Raw genomic sequence first — 27,877 nt, 5'->3', positions numbered from 1 at the left:
GCGGTGCGGGCTCGATGGACCTGGTGGTCTGCTCTCGCACCTACATTCTGTGTTTCTGTGTTTCTGTGGTACTGTATACATTGATTAATGAGAGAAGGAGCATTCCTAGACCTTGCAGTGTCAGATACCTGTGTTCAAACCTGACTGCGATTGCTATTTTTACGGAGTTTGTACATTCTCCTTGTGACTGCATGGGTTTATTCCGAGTGCTCCGGTTTCCCCCTACAATTCAAAAATGTACAAGTGTGTAGGTTAATTTGGCTTTGGTAAAACGATTGTACATTATCGCTGGTGTGTAGGATAGTGCTAGTGTGCGGGGATCGCTGGTTGGTGCGGACTCAGTGGGCCGAAGGGCCTGTTTCCGTGCTGTAGCTCCAAACTAAAACTCTGACTCTTGAGTAAACTGATGTTTAACTTGCAGAGACATTCTCAATCGGTAACTCTTGAGTTCTGTGTGCATATGTGTATATCAAATGCCGATATCATTAACTTGCTAACAAGTTGGCATCTTTAGTATCGTTATTGTTGCTGTCTAGGTTTTTTTGGTTTGAATGCGTGAAGTTAAGACCCTTGTGGCTCTGTCCCTCTTTCCAAGAGGTTTCCTGATGACTGCAGGAGAGATGCTGCCTTTGGTCGTACTATGGTTGCTTCATACTGTTTGTATTTCACTGAGGGGCTAATGTCCTTCTGAAGCCACTCAGCATATCCTTCATGGCTACAGTTTTGTCATGAAATTTGAAGTGGGGCTGAATATTTTTCTGACTGCAAGCCTACTAATTTGCCTGACAAAGGTGCCAGGTTACTTTGGCATGCTCTTCACCAACATGGATGAAAATAGGCTTGGGTTTATCTTATTATTGTCATGTGTACAGTGAAAAGCCTTGTTGTTGTGTGCTATCCAGTCAACGAAAAGACTGTACATGATTACAATCAAGCCATGTGCAGATACAGGATAAAGCGAATAATGATTAGTGCAAGATAAAATCCGATTATGTCTCCAATGAGGTAGGTGGGAGATTAAGCTGGTGAGAGAATGGTCAGTTGCCTGATAACGGTTGGGAAGAAACTGTCCCTGAATCTGGAGTTGTATAGTTTAAAATGTCTGCACTACTTGCCTGATGTGAGAGGGGTGAAGAGGGAATGACTGTGGTGAGACTGATCCTTGATTATGCCGGTGGCTTCAATTTGCAGGTGATGGCTTCGCTAACAATGAAAGTACAATAGGAAGGATTTGAAGCATTGGCACAAGTCTAACCAAAATGGATGACACAAGTAATTTTGTTTTGGAAAATTCCAATGTGCTCAGATTTTCAATTAAGCGAAGCGGCAGGAGCGAGAGGATCACGTTATCTTGTGCGACAGAAAGATTTCTGCCTATAGATTTCTCCCATGATATCTTGGAGTTGCATTGGATTGCAGCCTTCCCTTGAGCAACCTAGGAGCGGCAGGGTTGCACAGCGGTAGAGTTGCTTCCTTACAGTGCTTGCAACGCCGGAGACCTGGGTTCTATCCTGACTACGGGTGCTGTCTGTACGGAGTTTGTATGTTCCCCGGTGACCATGGGGTTTTCCCCGAGACCTTCAGTTTCCTCCCACACTCCAAAGACATCCAGGTTTGTAGGTTACACAAAAAAGATGGAGAAACTCAGCGGGTGCAGCAGCATCTATGGAGCGAAGGAAATAGGCAACGTTTCGGGCCGAAACCCTTCTTCAGACGGTTAATTGGCTTGGTATATAAATATAAAATTGTCCCCAGTGTGTGTACGATCGCTGGTCGGCACTGACGTGGTGGGCCGAAGGGCCTGTTTCTGCGCCATCTCTAAAAACGAAAATTAAAAAATAAAACATGGGTGGAGTTTGGAGTTTGATGACAGCATGAAAACAGCCCCTTTGACCCACCAAGTCTATGCCGACCTCAATCACCCATTCACACTAGCACTGTTATCTCACTTTGTTCACTAACACTCACTCTCATCCACTCACTGGACACTAAGGGCATTTTACAGACCAATTAACCTACAAACCTGCACGTCTTTGCAATGTGGGAGGAAACCAGAGCACCCAGAGGAAACTCATGCGGTCGCAGGGAGAATGTGCAAACTCCACACAGACAGCACCCATGGTCAAGATCAAACCCGTGTCTCTGGCCCTGTGAGGCAGCTGATCTTTTTTACTTTTTTTTTTAACTGAAAAACCTCATGAGCCAAAATAACTCAATGATTCAACATGTTGGCATTAAATGTGGATGCAGTGCCAAAGAAAGCACTGCATTGATCAAACCAATGGGTTCAGCAACCGAGTATGGTGTGCCAATGTTAACTAGCAATACTCATGCAAGTATGACCCACACTAGCTTAATGATGCTTTGCAGATCATTGCAGGTGCTCTGTCAATTGATTACCTGTTCTACCCTGCAGCTTCACAATGAATGAGATGGGAAGCTGAAATTCTGGAGGTGGGATGGATGGGAAATGTGCCAAATCTACAAAATCTACCCCCGCCTTTGCCTGCAGTAGTGTTGAGCTCAATGAGAGCCTGTCGGAAGGGTTCATGTGATGAGGGGTGATCATGTACACAAAATGTGACGTGATAGTGACTTTGGCATTAGTGTAATTTACAAACGATTGCTCCAGTGTCCTGATGGATGAGGACATGCGCATAAACTTCAAAAATGCTCAAAACCATGTTTATGCACTAATTATTTTTAAAAAAATGTAATTTCTTCTTATTAAATAATTCAACTTCTTGACTTTACTCTTTCCTTACAGTTTTTAAATGTTCTCATTAGCAGTGTTATTGCGGCAAATGTTTTCCTTAGGCACTGCATTAATTTGCGACGTTATGATGCAATGATTATCCCTTTTCATTTTTTAATTTGGCTAAACTTGTGCTGCGTTTGCTCGAAGCCCAATTATTCCGCAGGCTGTGTACAGGCTCAGCAAATGCATGCAGCACAGAGATTGTGTTCCAGGGAACTTCCGACAGAATACAAGGAATTTTAAAATAGTCATTTGGTTTCTATATCACGAGCATTTAATGATTATGTTCCCTTGTTGTTTTGCTTGTAAATAAATTGGCAGTGACAATTTAATCTTTATAAAGCGGTTTAATACTTCCCTGTGTCTATGTTGATGCATGGTGTTAACGTGCATCCCGCATACTCCCTAGTAAGCATTTTATGATTGTGGTCATATGTTAGACTGCAGACATATTGATTTAGATGCAGCAGAAAGTAATGATTTTAGTTATGTTTCATTAGTTGAAAACTTTCTGTAGTGACTGTAGGTCGAGGAGGGACACAACTTATAAGCTAACACAATTAACATGTTTTGACTGTACAGAGCCCAGAAGCCGCCTGTGCCAGATCTTTTTTTTGTTGAGATTCTTCCCAGGCCCAAGTGAGAAGCTGCAGTACCTCGAGGCAAATATGTGAGTGGTTGTCTTCCCGCACTTGCAGATGTATTTCAGTGTTTTGACGCCAAGTGTATTGACTATTACCACCTGCTATGATTAAAACAGATGCAATAAAAATGTGCTTACTGCTTGCTGTAAGGATTTTAATCTTTCAATTAAAAGAAATCTTGTTCTTTAGGATGTTATATCTAACAGTGACTGGCCTCCAAAATCAGCCAATTCTCTGTGCAAACTCTAACTCTATTAGAGCAATTATTTTTGGGCATTATTAGCGCTAATGGTTTTGCACTGTTCTTTAATTATTATTGGAATTGTGTCTTGTAAATAGCTTGGCTTTGAGTTTTGCTGGTTGGTTGTATTTGGGAACATATGAACCAGAGGCAGAAGGTCATACAGCATGGAAACAGGCCCTTCGGCCGAACTTGCCAATGCCAACCAACTTACACTCGTCCCACCTGCCTGCATTTGACCCATATCCCTCCAAACCTATTCTATCCATGTACTTGTCTGAATGCTTCTTAACTGTTGCGATAGTACCTGCCTCAACTATGACCTCCAGCTGCTCATTCCATACACCCACCACCCTTAGTGTAAATAATAAAGTTACCCCTCTGGTTCCTATTATATCCAGAGACCCGGGTTTGATCCTGACTACAGGTGCTGCCTGTACGGAGTTTGTACATTCTCCCTGTGACCAGTTGCTTTCCGGTTTCTTCCCAAACTCCAAGGACGTACAGGTTTGTATGTTAACTGGGTTCGGTAAAAAAATTGGAAATTGTCCCTAGTGTGTAGGATAATGCTAGTTGTTCTTCAGACGAAGAAGGTTCCTAACCCTAAACGTCACCTATCCCTGTTCTCCTGGGATGCTGCCTGACCTGCTGAGCTACTCCAGCACTCTGTGTCTTCTTTTGTAAACCAGCATCTGCAGTTCCTTATTTCGGCTTGGTGTTAGCTCACTATATCACCTTGCACATTGCTCATATGCTCTTCCCCGCTCACGTTTCCACCCAGCTTCGCATCTACCAGTAAACGAATATTGTTACTAAGTGCCTTTTCATCTGTGTCATTTAATAGTGATTAACTGATTATCCCAATGCCAATATCTAGGGTACTCTACCCGTAAAAGTTTGCCAACTACAAAACTGCTGCTGCTCTCTATATTTATGCTTTCATCAACCCTCTGGTCAAACACATAAGCTATTGGACAATAACATCTGGTGCTTTGTGTTTTGTTTAAAAAAACAACTAAATAATCTATATTCATTGATCTTCTGCTTAAGCATACTGCTAGTTACATCTTTGAAAAGTATAGATCGTCAGATGTGATCATCTTTCACTGATCCACATTGATCCAAGGGTGTAGGAAGGAACAGCAGTTGCTGGTTTACACAGAAGATAGACACAAAATGCAGGAGTAACTCAGCGGGACAGGCGGCATCTGTGGATAGAAGGAATGTGTGACGTTTCGGGTCGAGACTTCTTCAGATCCAAAGGTGCTGTCACCAGAATCTTAAGAAAGGATTCCAGCAATTTTCTGATAATAAATTTTCGGCCAATTTGTGGTTCCCTATCTTCTTTTCACTGTTCTTTTTCTTGAGTAGTGGTGTTCCACTGGCCAGTTTCAAACCAATTGAGACTGTAGAAACAAGGAACTGCTAGATGCTTACACAAAAAAGCTGGAGAAACTCAGCGGGTGCAGCAGCATCTATGGAGCGAAGGAAATAGGCAACGTTTCGGGCCGAAACCCTTCTTCAGACTAAAAACTGCTAGATGCTGGTTTGCGAAGAAGGACATAAAGTGCTAGAATAACAGTGGATCAAGCAGCATCTCCGGAGAAACATGGATAGGTGACGTTTTGATCATCAACGGGTTTTAGGACCTAAGATGTCACCTATCCACATTCTCCAGAGATGCTACCTGAGTTACTCTGGCACTAGGTGTCCAAATGAGACTGTTGTTTAGTTTATAGTGCAGAAACAGGGGGCTTTGACCCACATTAGGGACAATTTACCCTTTTTACCAAAACCAAATTAACCTGCTAACCTGTACGTCTTTGTAGTATGGGAGGAAATCGGAAAACCCACGCGGTCACAATGTACAAACTCCGAACAGACAGTACTCCAGGTCAGGATCGAACCCGGGTCTCTGGCGCTGTAGGGCAGCAACTCTACCACTGTGCCACCATGCTGCCCCTGTTCCTGGAGTTTCCACTGGAACCAAAGCCACAGACATTAGTGTGGAAGGGGAATGGAGAATCAAAGTGGAAGGAAACTGGATTAGGGTTGTCCTTGTGTTCTGAACAAAGCTATTCAATCTGAGCTGGTTTTATCTGATATTTAAAAAATAATAATTCTGTCTTCATAGATGCCTTGTTTTTATTTACTGGTTTTAACATTGCTATTATGGAGAACTTTGATATGAGATTATCTTCACATTATGCCCACGTGGACAACACTGAACCATGCTTCAGTGGTTTAAGGCACTTGCGTTTTAGGTCTCCATGCATAAACCATCTTATTATCTGAAGGTTAAGATAGATGGGGCCAAGTAACTAACGATCCGTGTGTTCTTGATTCTGTTGCGTTTAATTGCGGCTTTTGAGAATTGCCTTCATCTTAATGAATTAACTTAGGAAGTGGGTTTGGTAGCTGGAGAAAGTGCAAATTGTTTTCTCTTTCCTGTGAACATTAGCCATCTGTTGACTGCTCCCAGCCCCTTGTCGAAATAAGAACCAGCATAAGTGAAGAATGAGAAAGTAAGGTTAATTATTGTGATTTCACTGAGAGTGTCACAGTGATTCTCTGTAATAATCACTAATAATTAACTCAAATTAATTACCTTTTTTTGTAAAACATATCAAGCTGAAATATTTTTTGTCCTTGTCACTTTGGTCTAACCTTATGATTCGTGGTCACTTTTCAACCTCTGAGGATCTGGTCTAGTTATCACATCTGGAGAGCTCGCTCATTCATCGGGATTAATTGCCCCTCTGGGGCATGCATTTTGTTGGGCTCAACATCTGTAATGGTGTGAGTTGATCACATGAAGGTGCACACTTGGGTCAAAGCAAAACAAAAAAATAAGCTTCAAAATATATTTTTGTCGCACGCGTGGAATGGCAAATGGACCATTGATTGTGCTGACAATGTGGAGTATTACCGGCATTTTGTTTTTATTTTGTACTGACAAAGATTTTGGTTAAATTCTTACAGCATATTCAATTAGCAGATTCCTGCCAGCTGGCATTAGTTGTGTTAACTGTAGATCAGGAAGGTTACATTCCAACCTAGTTTAGTTTAGAGATACAGTGTGGAAACAGGCCCTTCAGCCCATCAAATCCCTGCTGACGAACGAGCCCCCAGGTGCTAGTTCTGTCCTACACACTAGGAACAATTTATAGAAGCCAATTAACCTACAAACCAGCACGTCTTTGGAATGTGGGAGAAACCCCCGCGATTACAGGGAGAACGTGCAAACTCTGTACAGACCGCAGCGATAGTCAGGATCGAACCTGGGTCTCTGGCGATGTGAAGGCAGCAGCTCTACTACTGTGCCACTGTGCTGCCTTGTTGATTGAGTTACATAGAAACATTGACGTAGAAAATAGGTGCTGGAGTAGGCCATTCAGCCCTTTGAGCCAGCACCACCATTCAATATAATCAATATGATCATGGCTGATCATTCAAAATTAGTACCCCGTTCCTGCTTTCTTCGCATATCCCTTGATTCCGTTAGCCCTAAGAGCTATATCTAACTCGTTAACAGATCGTTCATTATCTTTTTGAATGGCAGTGCAGTTTTGAGTCTGTGTTTGCTGTCGATCAGCCCGTTCCTTGTGAATTGCCCAGAATACCTACATTTAGGCTCCAATGCGCAAAGGCCCGAAACCATAAGACTGGTCGATGAGCCAACTGAGAAGCACCATTGAAAGCTACCCCTTGATTATGGAACAGTTAATTAGAGTATTCTTTTACTTTTTAACGTGTGTTTAGAGTTCTCTCCATTAATTGCATGCAAGGCGATACTTTGCTTAATCAGACGGGATTGATTTATTTTCTCGCAGCCATTCAGGACCAGCCTCTGCGTGCAATTAGCAACATGAAACCCTCGGCCCAATTTCTGGAGTCAAATTAAATCATTCCGAAATCAATACTGTTGGCAAACACCCCTGATTTGTTCAGTTCATTAAGGCTTCATTCCACAAAGGTCTGAGTTTAAATGTTAAAAATCTTGTGATGTGAGGAAATTGTATTGCTGCAGAATGTGAGCAACTGTGCATGATTGGAGTTATTGATGTCTGGCTAATTGTGAATAAACTCTGAGGATGAATCTTGTGAGGTCTGAGTGTCGATATTTCAGATGATAACTGCAGGAGTTGGGAGTGTGCTTTGTTGTATAAATTGTCCCAACGTCTCTGACACGAATCAATGCTACTCACTGAAGGGATCCTAGATTAAATGACTTTAATGGGCAGTTCTGTACAAATATCAAACCGATTTGGCTATAACTGGCAGTTGGGTAGGACTGAGGCTTAACATGGGAAGTAAACTTCTGCAGTTGAAGGTGTTTTCCCAAAGTCGAGACTGTTCAAGAATGGAAGGTATTTTAATCTACATTTATCCATAGTATACAATGCACATCATCGTGCTCATATTGTGCCCTGGATCCCATTCCTCAGAGGGGGCATCCTGAATGAATGTAAAATTCTCCTGTACATGTAGAAGATAATAGTTTGTCTGATGTGCAAGAAGGAACTGGTTTAGACTGATGATAGACACAAAATGCTGGAGTAACTCAGCAGGTTGGGCAACCTCTCTGCGTTTTCGGGTTGAGACCCTTCATCCTGCCTGATGCATAATTAATTTGTTGCCTGATAACTGCAAGAGCTGGAATAGAGATAGCACTGGTAGTCTGTTATCCATGAACTTTGAGTGTAGAAACAAGTGCTGGTTTACAGAAAAAAAATCACAAAAAAGGACAGGATTAACTCAGCGGGTCAGGCAGTATCCCTGGAGAACATGGATAGGTGACATTTCAGGTGGGACCCTTTTCAGATTGGATATTGAGTTTATTTTAACAGCCATGCCTATTAATGGATCCCCACTGTTGAACAACTAATAGATTTATGTAGCAGTACAATGCATTTCTTAAAGATGTACATTCAAAGATGGAGCAGTAAATTCAGTTGCTTCCAGTGTCTTACTTCCCACAAAGGTGTCCCTGCATCTTTGATCAAACATTTGGTCCTCTATGTTATTGTCAATTTTACAGCACTTCATCTGCTAATATTCTTGTGCAGCACCTTGGGATATTCTTGTTTTTAAATACATCAAATGTCGGAACAACAAAAAATCCCAATGAATTGCAATGTGAGCTGGAGGGTCCATTACCAGGGCTGTATGTGATAAATGTTCCTACAATATTCCAGGTTTCTTTGACAAACTTTCCACCCCTCAATTCTGTAGCCATGATAACAACAAATGCACCAGGAACATAATTATTCTTTTTTTTCAAAATCTGAAGTCCCCCGCCCCCCCCTAATATTGCTGAATCTGCAATATTCTTCATGTACTCTGTAAACTTTACAAAATATGCCCTGTAATCTTCTCAAGGCAAAATGAGGATTGGCAATCAATTCTCGCCTTGCTGTCAATACTCTTGTCCACAGATTAAAACTTAATTGAATTGTGCTGCAGTGTGTTGATGCTGCAACTTGTCAAGCCATTAGGTTCAGCAAATGGCTGATTCATACTGAATCTGTAAGCTCATGTGCCTATTTTCTCTCCCTTTCTCACGGGGCAGTAGTTGTCTCTGGAATAACCTATGCCAAGTTCTATAGCCACTTCCTTTGCATGAAGTTCTTCTAAGATGTAAAGAGGCTAAATAATTTGTTAATTATTCCTGTTTCCTTCTTTCATATTTCCAACATTCCCCAAAGTCTTTATCTTATTTTAAGAGAGTCACAATCACAATAATACTTTATTAGCCAAGTATGTTTTGCAACATACGAGGAATTTCATTTGCCAAGTCAGTCATACAAATAAAAAGCACCAGAACACACAAAACAGATTATAACATAAACATCCATCACAGTGACTCCTCCACATTCCTCACTGTGATGGAAGGCGAAAAAAGTTCAATCTCTTCCTTTTGCTCTCCCGTGGTCGGGGGCCTCGAGCCCTCCGTTGACGGGACGATCTTCGCTCCCGTAGCCGAAATGGACCTCCCTATGTTTAAATAAGGTTGCCTGACCCTTGATCGTTGGTTTCTAAAATCAAACTCTCTTTATAAAAGGCAAATGAAAATGAAATAAAACCAGATGCTGCAAATCTGAAGTAAAACTGAAAATGCTCTGCAGGTTTTTTGTAATTTTTAGAGATACAGCACGGAAACAGGCCTTTCGGCCCTACGGGTCTGCGCCGACCAGCGTTCCCTGCATATTAACACTATCCTACACACACTAGAGACAATTTTTACATTTTGCCAAGACAATTAACCTGCATACCTGTATGTCTTTGGAGTGTGGGAGGAAAACAGAAGATCTCTGGGAAAATCCACGCGGTCACAAGGAGAACGTATAAAGTTTGTACAAACGTAGTCGGGATCGAACCTGGGTCTCCGGCGCTGCAAGCACTGTAAGGCAGCAACTCTACCGCTGCACCACTGTACCACATTGTATCTGTGGAAAGAAGAACAAAATTGGTGTTTTAGATGAACGCCCTTCATCAGAACTGTTATTAATTTATAAAGGGGATTGATTGAGATTTGTGACTTGACTGGTTGGATTACAATGACATGATCTTTGACCCGCAAATAACCATGCAGGAATTCATATAGTGGGTCCCAATCACAGAATGGGCACTCTCAATCATGTTCTCCTCCCACTGCTGTTGTCCTTGGCACAGTGGCCTTACCGATGGAGTTGCTTCCTTACAGATGCCTTAGAGTGAAATCTTGCTGAATCCTGGTCAACTGTCTTGTCTTTTGAAACATAGAAACATAGAAAATAGGTGCAGGAGTAGGCCATTCGGCCCTTCGAGCCTGCACCACTATTCAATATAATCATGGCTGATCATCCAACTCAGTATCCTGTACCTGGCTTCTCTCCATACCCCCTGATCCCTTTAGCCACAAGGGCCACATCTAACTCCCTCTTAAATATAGCCAACGAACTGGCCTCAACTACCTTCTGTGGCATGTTCCGATGCAAATTAACCTACAAACCAACACGTCTTTGGGATGTTGGAAAATAAAACTGAGCACCTGGAAGAAACACACACGGTCACGGGGAGAATGTGCAAACTCCACACAGACCGCACGAGAAGTCAGGATCGAACCCAAGTCCCTGGCGCTGTGAGGCAGCAGCTCTACCATCTGTGCCACTGTGCCACCCATATGAATGTGCATCATTTAAAAAGGAGAAAAAATGCCTGCGCAGTCTTGTATGCAGCCACATGCAATGATGCACAAAGCTGGTGTTATCAGGAAGGTCAAAAATTGGTCAACTGTTATTTAAGGTAATGACAAAACGAAGAGGAGAGCTGTGATTGATTTTGCTCGAGGAGTGGAAATGCTTTGGAATGGGTAATCCATAAGGCTGGTGGAAGCAGGTTTAATAGCAGCTTTCAAGGAGAGGTGGGACAGGTAATTTTACAGGAATTAGTTATTGGGCCATGGGGAATACAGAGAAGTTTATTAAATTGAATATTTAAGAAAGTTTGCAGGCATAATGGGCCAGTGGACAGTCTGCAGACCTGTATGAATAAGTCTCTCAAGTGTGGTAATAGTGGCTTGAATCCTTGCACTCGAGTCATACAGTCACAATCTCTCACCCTCACGTACAATTGGTGATTATTGAATGCAAATAAAGAAAAATCCGCAGATGCTGAAGTTCTGAAATAAAAATACAAGATGCTGAAAACATTCAGCAGGTCAGGCAGCATCTGTGGAGGGAGAAACAGGCATACACCTGTCTTAACTATATTACCTCCCTATCAAGTGTCCCTTCCATTTACAGTTCCTCTGCTTCTATATTTGCTCCGATTATGAGATTCCTCCACAGGAGCCTCCAAGATGGCTTTGTTCATCCTGAACCATGGCTTTCTCTCTATCATAGGACTCCAGGACCTCCTTCCATCCCGCCAGGACTTCTCCAGGACTTCTCCTTCCATCCCGCCAGCCCCCATGTTCAACGGGTCATTTTTGTTATTGCCAAGAACTTCAATAAGATTCCACAACTAAACCCTCCACTCCCTCCTCAGCATTTCAAAAGGGCCATTTCAACGTCCTGGTTGGCATTCTTCCTTCAAGCAATGCCATCGGACATAAACTGTTTGTTTTGTAGCGATTTGTTCAGCATCGTGTGGGTTTGGAATTTTTTTCAATCACCAGTTCTGCATGTGAAAATAATGATGTGCCATTGAATTGGAGTGAGAGAGAGTCATACAGCATGGATACAGGCCTAGAGGCCCAACTTGCCCACACCGACCAATATGTCCCATCTACACTAGTCCCACCTGCCTGCGTTTGGCCCAGATCCCTTTAACCCTATCCTGCCCACATACCTGTCTAAATGACTGGCATTAAGGTGAGAGGGGAAAGATTTAATAAGAACCTGAGGGGAAACTTTTTTATTCAGAGGATGGTGGATATATGAAATATGAGCTGCCACAGGATTTCGTTGAGGCAGGTACTATAACAATATTTAAAAGACACTTGAATAGGTACAGTACATGGATATGAAAGGTTTGTAGGAATATGGGCCAAACATGGGAAAATCGATCTAGCTTAGTTCCATTGGTCGGCAGGGACGAGTTGGGTCTGTTTCCGTAACAGACCAAGACGGAGCCTAGGTTACTCGAGCAGCTACACTACCTGCTGCATCAGTTTGTGACAGGGGTTGGAAGGTAACACTTTGGAAATTGTGGTCTTCTTTCAAAATGTATTTCCAAGGAATATATCTGTTGCCTGCATGATAGCCATTTATTCAGTATCACTTATTACCTTATTGCCCTTGAGAAGATCATGTTGAAATGCTACAGTCATTGTTGTGGAACAACCACGTTGCTTTTGGTTAAGTAGTTTTATATCAAAGGAAGATTCTTATAAGCGGTTAAATCTGGAAAGAAGAAGTCTCTCTTCATTGCATTATTTTCCCCTTTGAGGGTCGTTGAATCAGCTCAATTGAAACCGCCTCGGAAAATGTTCAAGAAGAGACCTTGAAAGATGAGGGGATTTTTGTTTTGGGCAGATTCCATGTCAGTGTCCTCACAACGACTAACTGCTGTGACCAATTACACTAGTTTGATTCCATTAAGATACATGCATATCTCACAGCCACATCAGTGAAGTATAATTGGACAAAACTTGTGCTGAAGAAATGATTAAAGTCATGAATAGATTTTAAAGGAAGAAGAAAATTCCTATATGCAAAACTCACTTAGTTGTGAAGGGTGAGCTGAAAGTTGTGATGTATGAAATAGAGTTGAAACAAAGTTATTACAGAGGGATGTAAGGATGGAGAAAGTCATTGATATAATAACATTCCCTAATTCATTACTTGTAAAATATCCAATTTGTATTATGGAAATACGCATTATAAGTGTGTTTTACTTCTTTGCATTGGGCAATGAATCAACCTATTAAAGAAAGCGGGTTTTGAAGAACATTGCTTGGTTGAAGTCTGTAGAAGGTGGAGAACGCAAAGCCTGCCTGCAGAATGTTGGGAATGTCCCATTAATCTGCCCAATATTATTCTTGTTATCCCACTCTGCAACTATTGATGGATCGAGTTGAAACTGGACTTGTTAAACTAACTTCCCTTGTCGCCCAGTTTCAAAGTGGCACTACTAAGGATTATAGTAATATTTTCGTGTTCTATTGACTGGACTTCTCAAGACCTATGAAAACTAACAAAGGTTATGTTCTTCTAGGCATATAGAGAAAGAACATTTTGATCTGTGCAACAAGGTTGAAGTGATGGAAATTGCATGTTTGTTATTAGAAGTAATGATGGGAGTATTCTAATGTGTAAGGTAATTTAATTCTGATATGCCTTCTGCTGATGCTTTATTTTTCCAAAAAATAAATTGGAATGAATATCTTCCTATTAAGAAAATAACAACATTTTGCATCACGCAAATACTTCCATACTCAAAATGAGACCACTTTAGTTTAGTTTAAAGATACAGAGTGGAAACAGGCGGTTCAGCCCATTGAGTCTGCACCGACCAGCAATCACTCCGTACAATAACACTATCCTACAAACATCAGTGGCAATTTACAATATTTACCTATTAACCTACAAACCAAACCCACACAGGTCACGGGGAGAACGTACAAACTCCTTACAGACAGCACCCCTTGTCAGGATGTTCCAGGTTCTCTGGCACTATGACAGCATTTCTGCCTGGACACGCTAGAGGCAGGAAATATGTTTCCGATGTTGGGGAGTCCAGAACCAGGGGCCACGGTTTAAGAATAAGGAGTAAGCCATTTAGAACGGAGACGAGGAAACACTTTTTCTCACAGAGGGTGGTGAGTCTGTGTCAGAGGGCGGTGGAGGCAGGTTCTCTGGATGCTTTCAAGAGAGAGCTAGATAGGGCTCTTAAAAATAGCAGAGTCAGGGGATATGGGGAGAAGGCAGGAACGGGGTACTGATTGGGGATGATCAGCCATGATCACATTGAATGGCGGTGCTGGGTCGAAGGGCCAAATGGCCTCCTCCTGCACCTATTGTCTATTGTCTGCCGCTGCATCACCATGCCGACCTTGTTACATTGTATCCGGATTGGGAAGGTTTTCCTACTGTCCATATGATGGTGCTGAATGTTGCAACATCATGGTTTAACTTCAAAATAGCACTTCTGACAATGGAGCAGTCCATCAGTACTATATGAATCGTTTTGACCTTGGTGTGTTACATCTCAGTAGCATTTGATGGGTGAAGAGAACCACATATAATCCTGAACACATGGGCCTGTAAGTTTATCTGCATCATTATTCTGTTTTAATAACAGGTGCCAATTTCAAAAATGAATAGAAAATTAATTGAATTTTGTTGGGTCAGTTTTAAAACCAGTTAACAGACTCTCCTTGCAATTCTACTCTGGGAACGAACAGCAGGTGTTAGGGGTCAGATTTCCATCAACATTAATAACATATTTCCTTGTTGCTCTAACCTTAAGGAGTAAATCTTGAAGGATCACCCAACAATATCATTCAAACTCTTTCAGCCACTGGGGAATGTTGACAAGGAGCGAGTGCACACTGCAACAATGGCGCAAAGAGGGCACTCAATGCCATTTCCAGTGCTTCTGAAGGGCAGTACCTGCATGATGCAACCTCTTGCAAATGTGCTTCTGGCTGTAAATTGGCAGGGAAGTATTTCTAAGAGCATGCCAAATACATGGATAGGAAAGGTTTAGAGAGATAAGGACAAAACATAGGCAGGTGGGACTAGCGTAGATGGGGCATCTTAATAGTCATGGCAAGATGGGCCAAAGGACGTTTCCATAGTCTATGACTCTATGACCACCCTTTGTGGAGACTTGCAGTGCAGTCAAATGCTCCGTCCAGCTTTGCATTAAAAATAGCCATTGACCAGAAATCAACAGCTCCCCACTCCTAAGAATGTCTGAGCTGCTGCTGTTCGTTTGAGCTGCAGTGTTCCAAGTTGCATGCATCGGGAAAGATCCTGCAAGTAGGGTCTTTGATTCTGAGGGTGAGGTGGTCTTTAACTTTGAGCATGCAGGCATTTGAGTTTGTAGAGGTGTTTTGTCATTACAGAAGTGAGTGAGTGGGGGTGGGTTGGGACATAATTGCTTCTTCTGTAAGCGCTGGATCCGTGTGGAGCCTGGCTGGGGATAGGTTTTTAATGTATCGCCTCTTTTGAAATGTACCTTTTCATTGTCTGAAGAGTCTGAAGAAGGGTCTCGAGCCGAAACGTCACCCATTCCTTCTCTCCAGAGATGCTGCCTGTCCTGCTGAGTTACTCCGGCATTTAGTGTCTATCTTCCTTTCCGTTACATCGTTTCTGATCTGATGGAGTGAGAGAAATTACTCTTTTGCAAGATTTCTTCTGGAATTTTGAGAAGGGAGCTTGCTGATGCCACCTGGGAGTGTGGTGATTGGGATCCCAGTTTGGTTCGACAACTTGAAGGGTATTCTGGCAGAGAAATGAGCAGCACTCTGGCTGTGACTGGAGGAATAAAATTGTCTTAACCTTTAAGTAATGCTGAAAGCTCACACTGAATCATTACTAAAAGTCGGTTCTTTCGGGAGTGAACAAACGGCAGTTGTTATTGGGACCAATGTGGTGCAAAATTCTGCCAGAAATGAATTTGGGGCATTGCAAGGTTATTTCATAAGATCACAAGGGATAGGAGTATCAAGTGTACTTCGCCATTCAATCATGGCTGATCTCTCTCCCTCCTAACCCCATTCTCCTGCCTTCTCCCCGTCACCTCTGACACCCGTACTAATCAAGAAACTATCTATCTCTGCCTTAAATATATCCACTGACTTTGCCTCCACTACTTTCTGTGGCAAAGAATTCCACAGATTCACCACCCTCTGACTAAAAAAAATCCTCCTCATCCCCTTCCTAAAAGAATGCCCTTCAATTCTGAGGCTGTGACCTCAAGTCCGGAGGCTCTCCCACGAGTGAAAATATCCTCTCCACATCCAGTCCATCAAAGCTTTTCACTATTCTATATTTTTCAATGAGGTCCCACCTCATTCTTCTAAATTCCAGCAAATATAGGCCCAGTGCCGTCCAATGCCGTTAATTATGTCACTTGAGTGATCTGGAAGCCAGAAAACTGCAAAGTCCAGAATATTTATACAGAGAATCCAGTTCAAATCCTGCCGCAAAGTGGAATTTGAATTGAAAATATGACTGATTTTTTCCAAATTTAATTTATTGGTAACCATGAACATATTGCATTTTGTTTTGTAAAAGCCTGCCTGGTTCAGTAATGTGCTTTGGCGAAGGACGTCTGAGATCTTTACCTAGCCTGGCATCTGCGTGACTCCAGATACACAGATGCATTTAATGCAGTTGCGGCCTGAAATGGCTGCACAGTTGGGGGCAGTGCAGAGGCGGTCAGTTATGAATGGATAATAAACATTGCCCTTGCCAGTCCTGCCCACATCCCATGAAAACAGTCAATGTAAATAAAATGCCAAATTCTTTAAAAATATTTAAAGACAAAAAATGTTTTATGAAAGAGGGTCTGAGCTGTAGGGTAGGCTGGAATTATTCCTTGGAGCGCAGGAGGATGAGCGGTGATCTTATAGAGGTGTATAAAATCATGAGAGGAATAGCTCCGGTAGATCCACAGTCTCTTGCCCAAAGTAGGTAAATCATGAACCAGATGACATAGATTTAATGTGAAGGGGTTAAGATTTAATAGGAATCTAAGGGGTCACGTTTTCTGAGGGATATGGGCCGAGCACAGGCAGATGGGACTAGTGTAGCTGGGACATGTTGAAGGGTGTGGGTAAGTTGGGCCGAACTGCCTGTTTCCACACTGTATGGCTCTGACTCACAAACCCAGTAAGCCATTCAAGTGAGAAGTTGGGAAATACTCCTTTCAAAGCCTGGTAGAAGTGTTTGAGTTTGCACACCAACACTAGATTATCGGAACCTTAATTTGCCATTCGAGAAGATAGGAGGATTCTGAGCCAGTGTTGTTATTGGATTGAGGACTCGTTCTGCCTGCTTTGCGCTGCCTTTAAGGATTTAAACTGATGTCTTAGAGAATGACATTTTCTAATGAAACTGAAACCTAGTGACCTGGCATGTCTTTTTGAAATGTCAAATCTCTATCTCTCTGTTCAGGTGAAACTAATGACCCTCGTGGCATGATAGGAGGGGGACCAGTGAGTTCTCCTTGCATGCCAGGACAATTTACAACTGTAACTGAACGAGTATTGAGAAAAGAGGCAAGTTCTCAATTTGGATGTTGGCTGCTTTCTTGGTGGCATTCATAGAGAGTCTGGCGTTCAACTTCATTCTGTCCCTTCAGAGTAGGTTGACTCGATTTTCCAACATTGTCTCCAATTTAGTTTATTTATTGTCACATGTACCGAGGTACAGTCATGAGGAATAGGAGTAGAATTAGGCTATTCGGCCCATCAAGTCTACTCCACCATTCATTCATGGCTGATCTATCTCTCTCTCCTAACCTCATTCTCCTGCCTTCTCCTCGTAGCCTCTGACACCTGTACTAATCAAATCTCTATCTATCTCTGCCTTAATATTGCTTGACTTGGCCTCTACAGCCTTCTGTGGCTGTAGCAGTGAAAAATCATTATTGTGGCATGCCATCCAGGAAGACTATACATGATTACAGTCAAGCCGTTTACAGATACAGGATGGAAGGAATAATGTTCAGTGCACAATAAATTCCAATAAAGTCCGATTAAATAATAGTCCGAGGATCTCCAATGAGGTAGATGGTAGCTCAGGACTGCGCTCCTCTGGTGAAACGTACTGGACAAATGGAGTCATCTTATTTTCCAAAGCTATCCATCCAGTCATGGTTCAATCTGTATATTTTTCAACCCTTCAGCTCACCGAGTGAGGCAACTCCCAGGAGACAAAATGCCCACCACTGCTTATTGCATTGACTCTGCCACCTAGATTGGATCACAAATGTATGTCGGGAATCCTGGGGATGAAATAGACTCAATAACTCTCAATAAAAATCCACTTATTTGTCAATTAGAAAAAAGCTTAAAAGAGACAGAAAGTGCTCTCTTATGTTTCCCAGCAGTGGCCCCTGATTAGAACGAGAAAAAGTTTAAATATCGACAAAAGGAGGGATGAACGAAAGGAATAATAATGATCTGTGATAGGATTGACTGCAAGAAGGAAATAAAAAGGATGATATTGCATCGCCAAAGAAGCCATGAATGGAACAAGAAGCGGATGCATTTGGAGAAGTGTCAGCAAGAGTAGCAGATTCATTATCTGAACCTAGAGTCGGAGGTGAGGTTGTGTTTCTCAAGCTTGGGTTTCCCAGGAGAAGTGTAGCAAGTGTCGGAAACAGTGCCCTAACAGTGTAGCAGGGGAATAGGGAACGACTGGACAATTAATGACAAGTGACTGGAAGCTTAAAGTCAATCACATTGGGGCTGAATGGAGGTGTTCTGCAAAGCTGTCGCCCAGTCTGAAGAAGGGTCTCGACCCGTAACATCACCCATTCCTTCTCTCCAGAGGTGTTGCCTGTCCCACTGAGTTACTCCCATATTTGGGTCTATCTTTGGTTTAAACCAGCATCTGCAGTTCCATCCTCCACGCCCAGTCTGTTTGGTTTCCTCAGTGTACTAATTGGAAAAAGACATGGGCAGATTGTTTGACTTAGAATGGATTTGGGATCCTGGATGATGGGAAGAAGGTTAAAGGGTAGGTATGTTCCTTTATCCCAGTACTACATCAGAGCAAATCAATTGTGTGTCATGACGTTACTTGATTCCATTTTAGGCTTTAAAATTTAGAGATACAGAGTGAAAACAGGTTCTTCAGCCCATGGAGACTGTGCCGACCAGTGGTCACCCCGTACACTAGCACTATCCTACACACTAGGGACAATTTTTACCGAAGCCAATGAACCAACAAATCTGCATGCCTTGGAGTGTGGGAGGAAACTGGAGCACCAGGTGAAACCCCATGTGGTCACAGGGAGAACGTACAAACTCCATACAGACAGCACCCATCAGATCAAACCCGGATCTCTGGCGCTGTAAGGCAGCAACTCTACTGCTGCGCCACCATGCCACCCGATTTTGTCTTGTGTAAGTTATTATTGGTGCCTAGTTTAAGGTACTGCACCCCTCATCCTTGCCTTTGCAACTCCAGACTTGCTTGTTCCGATGCCTGGACTAATTATCCATTCTCAATCCTTCATAAACTCCAGCTTAGCCAAAACATCCGCCAATATCCTAATTTACCCTGACCTATTTGCTAAGCGCTTTTGTGATCAATATTAAATTTCAGACTAGGTAGCTCAAATTCAAATGTAACTCCACGACATTAACATCCCTGCCCAGTCTCTCTCTCTCCCCCTGATAATGTGGTATTTTAATCCTCTTTCTGTCTTTCTTCCCACCACCAAAGTTTATTGGACCAATGTTTTTTACTCCGAGGTTGGTGCGTGCTTGGAACGCGCTTGAGAGATGGTGATGGAGGCAGATACGATAGCGCCGTTAAAGAGGCTTTTAAGTTAGGCACATGGACATGGAGGAGTTTGGATCTCACGCAGGCAGATGAGATTGGTTTATCTTGGCATCATGTTCAGCACAGACATGGTGGAGCGAATGGCCTGTTCTTTTAGACTAGACCTTAGAGATACAGAGCGGAAACAGGCCCATCGGCACACTGAGTCTGCGCCAACCACAGATTACTCCGTACACTAATCTACGCATACCTGGAACAATTTTACAATTTAGCGAAGCCAATTAACCTACAAACCTGCACGTCCTTGGAGTGTGGGGAGAAACTGGAGCATCCAGAGAAAACTCACGAGGTCACAGGGAGAACGTGCAAACTTCGTACTGACAGCCCCCCATAGTCAGGATCGAACCTGGATCTGTGATGCTGCAAGGATGAAACTCTACCGTTGGGTCACTGTGTCTCCCTTGTCGCTGTGCTATGCATTTCTATGTTCTGTTCCCAACCCTGGCAGCTTTGGAAGCCTCCATCAACACTGCTAAATCCCACCCCCTTACAGAAACTGCTCCTAATACATCACAGTTGTCCTCCTCTTGTTCTTGGAAAATGAAATGCCAGTTGAGAGCAGAGTCGTTGAGAAGTGCTGGCAGCCCGGTATCGTATTTTTAGTTACTGCTATCATTAACAAGGTTTGTAGTATCAATATCTGTGAGAGTGTATGCAGAGACATGGCAGTGTGTTTGCAGTGGGCCTTTCTCAGTATGTAGATCACTTTAAACCTTGAGCTCTACATGATGGTGGCATAGCAGTAGAGTCGCTGCCTTACAGCACCAGAGACCCGGGTTTGATCCTGTCTTTGGGTTGTTGTCTGTTTGGTGTTTGTACATTCTCCCCGCGACCACATGAGTTTTCCCCGGGTGCTCCGGTTTCCTCCCACACTCCAAAGACATTGTAGGTTAATTTGACTTTGGTAAAAGTTGTAAATTGTCCCTAGTGTATTGGATAGAGCCAGTGTACAGGGATCGCTGGGTGGTGTGGACTCGTCGAGCCAAAGTGCCTGTTTCCGTGCTATATCTCTAAACTAAACCTTGAGGGGAGAGCTGGAAACAGTATTGATCAATCTCCTAGGTTTCATATCTTATTGGAGATACAATTTCTTTCTAAAAACATTGTTGTGCTGGGTGAAAATGTTAAGTTGCAATAATTATAATTCAGTCTAAAGTGAATGGGTGAACCTTGGGCATTTTGTTGTAAGAAAATCAATCTCTTTTTATAAGTGCCTCTCATAAGAAAGATAGGACAGCGTAGTTTGTAAATGGAACAAAAGGAGAGGGTATTCACTTGGGCTACATGGGACAACTATCATTGAAATATCAGAAGGTACACAAAAATGTTGGAGAAACTCAGCGGGTGCAGCAGCATCTATGGAGCAAAGGAAATAGGCAACGTTTCAAGCCGAAACCCTTGGATGTCAGAACATGGTGGAAGAGCAGGAGAGATGCAGAGATCAGAGGCGGAGCAATGAGAGAGGATCTTGCAGATACCCCACCGGGGAGGTCTGGCACCTGCAGATCCTTCTGACTCCATTGGAATAACAGAGGCAGGTTTAGAAAGTAGTCAAGAAGGCGAATGAATTGCTGGACTTTGTATTGGGAAAGTTGGAATTCATTGCATTACAGCTTTAAAAAGCCCTAAAGCAGATTATAAATCAGAGCAGAATTAGGCCATTCGGCTCATCAAGTTTACTCCACCATTCAATCATAGCTGACTTATCTTTCCTTCTCAACCCCAGTCTCCTGCTTTCTGCTCCTAACCCCTGACACCTTAACTAACCAAAAACCTATCAGTCACTTTAAAAATATTAATTGACTGGGCCTCCACTGCCGTCTGTGGCAATGAATTCCACAGTTCTCTGGCAAAAGAAAATCACCGGATCACAATTCCAAAGGTACGCCCTTTTATTCTGAGGCTGAGGGGAACATCTTCTCCACTTCCACTCTGTCTGTGTCTTTCACACCTGGTGCGATAGAGGAGCAATGAAAGGCCCAAGTAGCACTTGTTAAATTGTGACTGGGGCTCAGACGATGAAAGAAATCTGATGCCTCTGGCCTCACCTTTCCAGTTGAACAGTCTGCCAACTCCCCCCAAAAAATTACTCACCCAGACATAAATAACTTTATTTAGTAGCAGTAATTTCTTTCACTTCTAATAATCCTGTGGTATAAAAAGAGCCGTTAATTCCCTTCTGTGGCCTCGTTTCAAGTAATGAAGAAAATCTCGCTTACCTCTTTGAGGCAAGTAGCACTAATAATATTTGGAGCATTTGATTTTCCTGAAGCAATTTTAATCCTTTTTAACAAATGCGTATTAATCAGGAAAGAGGAACACATTTCATACCAACATCTGCAGTTCTTTCCAACACATTTCTAACATCATTAATCCTGGTCTGAAGTTTAGTTTGCAGGGAAACAAAATAGAATTATCTGTGAATTATCTTAATTCGTGCCCAATGGATATTTTTGCAAATTTGGATATCCAGGTGGAAGCCAATTGCAATGAGCACAATAAATAAATGAATTTATTCTGGAGTTTAGGTTTGTACTGATACCTTTTGAAAGCTACTCTGAATCTTTTTGGCAACTTCCCTATCAGGCAACTGAACCATCCTAGCAAATAACAACCTCATTTTGGACCCTCGGACTATCTTTAATTGGACTTTACTGGACTTTACCTTACACTAAATGTTATTTCCTTTATCATGTATCTGTACACTGTGGATGGCTTGATTGTAATTATGTACTGTCTTTCTGCTGACTGGTTAGCAGGCAACAAAAGCTTTTCACTGTATCTCTGTAAATATGACAATTAAATAAACAAAATTAAACTGAATCCATCTCTATGGTTTGTGATTAAGGGTTTCAATTAACCTTTGCCATCTTCAAAGCAAATCTTGAGCTCAAGTTGCAAGACTTAAGCCCCACTCATGACTTCAGGCTTAAGTTCCCGCATCTGTGCCTTCATTAGCAGAGCATGTCTTCAGTGCTACACTACAGCACATTCTGCCCTCTCTCCCCTACCCAGTGACTCCAGTTTTAACCAAATGCTGTCAGGCAAGTAAAAACGGAGGTAATAGTGACAAAGTTGAGATCTTCCGTATGGACAGGGGGCTGATCGAATTCAGTTTGAAAGAAAAGAATAGCACAAAGCTGGAAGGTTCCAAGCGGATATCATGCTGCATTGTACAAACCTTGGGCTTGAAAGTCCAGTTCAACATTGCTTTAGTCTGAAGCAATTTGAATCTTTGGCAGTAGATTTATCGATTGACTGAAAAATACAGCATGGAACCATTGAAACTTTCAGCCCACCGAGACCACACCGATCATTGATCACCCGTTCACACCAGTTGTATGTTATCCCAGTTTCTCAACCACTCCTTACCCACCAGGGGCAATTTACAGAGGCCCTAAACCTAGAACACCCCGCGTCTTTGGGACGGGGCACCTGGATGAAAACCCAGTGAGAAGAGCCAAATGCCATTGGTAAAGATTGGGTGAGCAATAATTTCCACATGTTCCTCTACTGTATGATTTAAAGTCAAATTTATCCCTGGTTTTCCGATCAAGAAAGCTGACTTTCAGCAAGGTTTGGATGGATAACTGCATCATTGGGACTATGACTTTACAGTTGCAAGTATCCTGGAGTAAAGTTAGATTGTTGTGCCTCTTAAAGAGGGAAAGATAGATCAACCATGATTGAACGGCGGTAGAGACTTGATGGGCCGAATGGTCTAATTCTTCTCCTATAATTATGAATTTAGGAGCTTCTGTAACACCTGCAATGACCAAGAGACATGTCAAATAAACAATTTTGTTATTGGAGTAACTTGGCAGGTCAGGCAGCATCTCTGGAGAATGTGGATGGGTGATGTTCTGGAAGAGGAGTCCCAACTGAAAGCATCATTTATCCATGTTCTCTGGAGATTCTGGAGATGCTACAGCACTTTTTTTTGTAAACCAGCAACTATAGTTCCTACTGTCTCCATTTTGTTTGTTTGGTCAGTGGTACAATGTAGATATGCAGCAATCAATGTGTGTAAAGCAAGCTAACGGCACAGGTTAGTAGCACAATCCAGGTTGATGTTATAATCTGTTTGGAAATGTTTCTGAAACATTTTGCCTTGCATTGGTTTCTCAGGCCAAGGTTGTTCTGTTGCTCTCGGGTTACTAATGGACCCAGAATTTATTTATATCATGTGCAAAAATGTAATTGCAGATTGTAAAGTCATATTTGACATTGGTTTAGTTGTGGGTCATATTTGATCACTTAATCTGCTGTGACTATTGATTGGAAGCAACTCAGTCAATGAGAAGTCTTTCAGTATTTGCCTGCTTCATTTGTGCTATTTATTATAATTTGATTCTGCGATGATATACAAGTGTATATAACATCTCCTTGCTCCTTCAGTTTACTGTGTTACAGCTCCTCGTGGTAAATTCCAAACTCACCTATATTTCCAGCACGTATTTTGGGGTATATTTGTGTAGGTGCTCTAATTGTAATGTTTGTGACATTTTTAATAAGCTATTATCTCAGGGGAATAGTTTATTCCGAACAGGATCTAGCCTTCTCAGTTGACCTGGTCTCAACAACATTATTGGTTTGAGTCTTCCCGATCTTCATTAACCTGTACAGTTCTTCTGACCTCTCTCCCACTCCCGCTCCCTCTCCCTCTCCCTCGACCTCGCCCTATAGTGGCTTAACTCCCATGGAAGAAAGTCTTTATCCTTTCTACAATGGGCGCCACAGTGGCCATCGATAGAGTTGCTGCCTCACGGCGTCTGAGACCCAGTTTTTTTCATGACCTTGGGTGCTGTCTGTGCGGCATTTGTATGTTCTTTCTGTGAACACGTGGGTTTTCTCCAGGTGCTCAGGTTTCTTCCCACAATGGTCCCACAATTGTCCATTGTTGGCTGTGGAAGAGGTGACAATGAAGGGATATATGGATGCAACCAGTGGAGCTGGCAGGAAGCTAGGGTGGAGAGAGAGGGAATGCAGGGGTTACTTGAAATTAGAGAAATCAACAGTGATATCGTTGGGTTGTAAACTGCCCAGGAGAAATATGAGGTGCTGTTCCTCCAATTTGCATGTGGTCTCACTCTGACAGTGGAGGATGCCCAGGACAGAAAGGTCAGTTTGGCAACTGGGAGATCGCGTCCCTGAGCAGGTAACTTGCTTGTATTGAAATATAATCATGCAGGTGTGAATTGTGGCCAAGACTTTGATTGTCAATTCCTGGCTCAGAGACTGTTGTCGATTTTTGCCAAGCACGTTTTACAAGAGGAAACACAAAGTGCTGGAGTAACTCAGCGGGTCAGGCAGTATTTCTGGAGAACATGGATAGGTGAAGTTCTGGGTCGGGGCTTGTGAGGCATCAAATCTCGTTGGCAATTGCTTTACAGTGTTATTGGGAGTGCCCTACAGAGATTTCCTTTCACTTTTTAAAATGTTACTTCTAACCGCACAATCATGTGTCTTTTATCAACTGGGATTTCCCCTTCTGCCCTTTATCAGGTCATTAATCGCACAGTTTGTGGCAGATTGATGCATTACCAAGAGTGGAGTTGATCATACTATTCTGACATTGCTTTAAAGCAAGTGTCACAGACTTGCACCATCTGCCTTTTCAACGTTTGATCTCCAGTTCTTTATGTCGTACTATTTATATAACAATTTGCTGCATTGGTTAACGTTCTGGGGTTTATATTTCATTCACTTAAGAGCGTTTTGTTTTCCTCTTCCTCGCTATACTTTTGTTCCATTATTTGTGGTTCTCTGCGTGCTGGCATTCTCACAGGCATCTCCCTGCCTCTCTTCGTACACTTGTTTTAATCCAGAAACAGATTGAATGACTACTTTGGCTTTTAGGTATGATGTATAATCTGCATGGTTGCCATCTCGATACGATGTTTTAGGGGCTTGGATGAATGCATCTAAGAATGCAAGAACGTAAGAAGTAGGAGCAGTAATAGACCCTGTAGGCATTCAAGTCTGCTGTGCCACTCATTATGATCATGGCTGATCATCTAACGAGGTGACGGTTCGCGGGCTGAACCGGTCGTGGGCGACGGAGGGGATTGGGAACAACTCCGGTAGAACGAACATGCGGGAATCCGGACTTTGAACTCGATAAAATATCGCCACATATAACAGCGCCGGCATTATTATATGCAAAATGAATTTCACTGTTTAATGTTTAATTGCATATGTGACAATAACTGTCCATTGAACCAATTAACCATTTTCTTGTAAAACATCAGCATCTCTCAATTCCCTTAATTTCAAGAAATCTACGAAGCTCAGCTTGAGTAGACCCAATGCCTGAGACTCCACACCCCTCCAGAATGGAAAATGACAAAGCTTCTAACATGCTCCTTATCCAAATTGTGAAAGAATATAAATTAAGTCAATTCTATCTCTGATCCTTACTCCTCTATAGTGCAGAAATCTGTCAATGTATGTTGGCCACAGTCCTGTGAGTTTTATACGCGTCTGTACTGGAGGTTTTTTTTTTTTTTTTTTTTACCAACAATGCAAGTTTGCCAGACCCAATCAAACTTGAACCCATTCAGAAATAAAATCCTAATGCTTGCCCCAGCTGTGTTTTATACACACTCATTTCAAGTCCAGTAGAGTTCCTTTTTGTAATATTTACAAGTGTGGTGAAGTGCAGATACAATGAAAATCTTGCTCGTGCCAGCATTGCGGGCACATGGACTCTGACAATACACTTAAACATACATCATATATAAATTATTCATTGAATTACATGGGACCTGTTCTGTTGAGTTATAAATTCCATAAGGCAGTGGAAAGAAAAACAAACTGTGCCGAAAGGAACTAGTCATCAATGGGAAACACAATTAGAAAATAAGTCCATGGCAGTGCTAGGCTTGCAGTGGTCTGATGAACCGCTGGGTTGAGCAGGTCAGTTCAAGAACCTGACGTATTGCCTCCTTGATTAACAACACTTTGAGTTTAGTCTGTGGAATTGTCTGCGAGAGAGAGAGAGAGAGAGAGAGAGAGAGAGGATAGCGGAGTCAGGGGATATGGGGAGAAGGCAGGAACGAGGTAGTGATTGGGGATGATCAGCCATGATCACATTGAATGGCGGCGCTGGCTCGAAGGGCCGAATGGCCTACTCCTGCACCTATTGTCTATTGGTAGACAAAAGTGCTGCAGAAACTCAGCGGGTGCAGCAGCATCTATGGAGTGAAGGAAATAGGCAACGTTTCGGCACGAAACGTTGCCTATTTCCTTCGCTCCATAGATGCTGCTGCACCCTCTGAGTTTCTCCAGCACTTTTGTCTACCTTCGATTTTCCAGCATTGCAGTTTCTTCTTAAACAACCTATTGTCTATTGTCTGTTTACAGTTATCATGTTAGTGTTGAAATCTTTAGGTGGCATTTCCCTTATCACTGCATCCTCTCCTCCAGCTTCACTCGGCTTGAACCATTTTTCCTCCTAGTTTTGGAGCTAATTTTCTTACGCCCATCCATTTAATGAGACTTGGTTAAATTGCGGATGCAAGTTGTTGCAGTTTGGTCGTTGGAAATTCCTGTGAACAACTGATTAACCTGACCATTGTGATGTCTTGTATTTTCACAGATGCAGCAGAAAAGCATTTGAATTTGTCAAATTCAAAAACCTTGTCGTTCACAAAAGAATCGCTACTGTAAGTAATTGTTATATCAAGATGAATCCAGAAACTTTGAAAGTTATTGACCAGATGCAGAATTGTAGCTATTATTGTTTATGCAGTAGTAGGGTTGACAATTTTGATTTCACTTGTGCCTTGATCTTCGGCCACTCTTTAGCTGTTGGTTTCTTGGCATTGTCCATCATCGCAGTGCATTGCCATCCAATTTTCTTTCCTCTCTTCTTCAATGCATTTATCATTATGGAGTGAAATAGTGCAATAAAAATAATAAAGCACACGTTTTAAAAGACAATATTCTATGACTATACTTCTAAGTTGATCATCTTCCATTCTTAGAGACTTCAGGAGAGTCGCAGAGAGTTTGCATTCTTAGTTTGGAGTTGAACGCAGTTGATGTTGACAATGACAAAACCCAGTTGACGGTACCTGGAAGAAAAAAAAGACCAAAACACGTATTTTGATTTGGAAGTTCTCAACTGCTGTCCTTTTTTTAATCAAGTGTTTTAATCAGTGCCAGAGGCTGAGGGGAGGCCTAATGGAAGCAGATACAATTATGAGAGCATGGGCAG

The 27,877-nt window shown here is 42.4% G+C and overlaps 1 protein-coding gene across 3 annotated transcripts in view; it reads left to right on the top strand.

Moving 5' to 3' along the window:
* The window catches only part of pknox2 (pbx/knotted 1 homeobox 2), a 409,128-nt gene that overhangs the window by 34,724 nt on the left and 346,527 nt on the right, over positions 1–27,877 (top strand). For all 3 annotated transcript variants that reach the window (XM_055660838.1, XM_055660836.1, XM_055660837.1), the window contains exon 2: positions 27,257–27,323. The gene's annotated coding sequence lies outside the window, so the exon portion shown is untranslated. The remainder of the gene's footprint in view (positions 1–27,256; positions 27,324–27,877) is intronic.

The sequence above is a fragment of the Leucoraja erinacea genome, chromosome 32, assembly GCF_028641065.1.
Source record: "Leucoraja erinacea ecotype New England chromosome 32, Leri_hhj_1, whole genome shotgun sequence".
Lineage (NCBI taxonomy): Eukaryota > Metazoa > Chordata > Chondrichthyes > Rajiformes > Rajidae > Leucoraja > Leucoraja erinaceus.
This window is presented reverse-complemented; position numbering and strand designations above follow the sequence as displayed.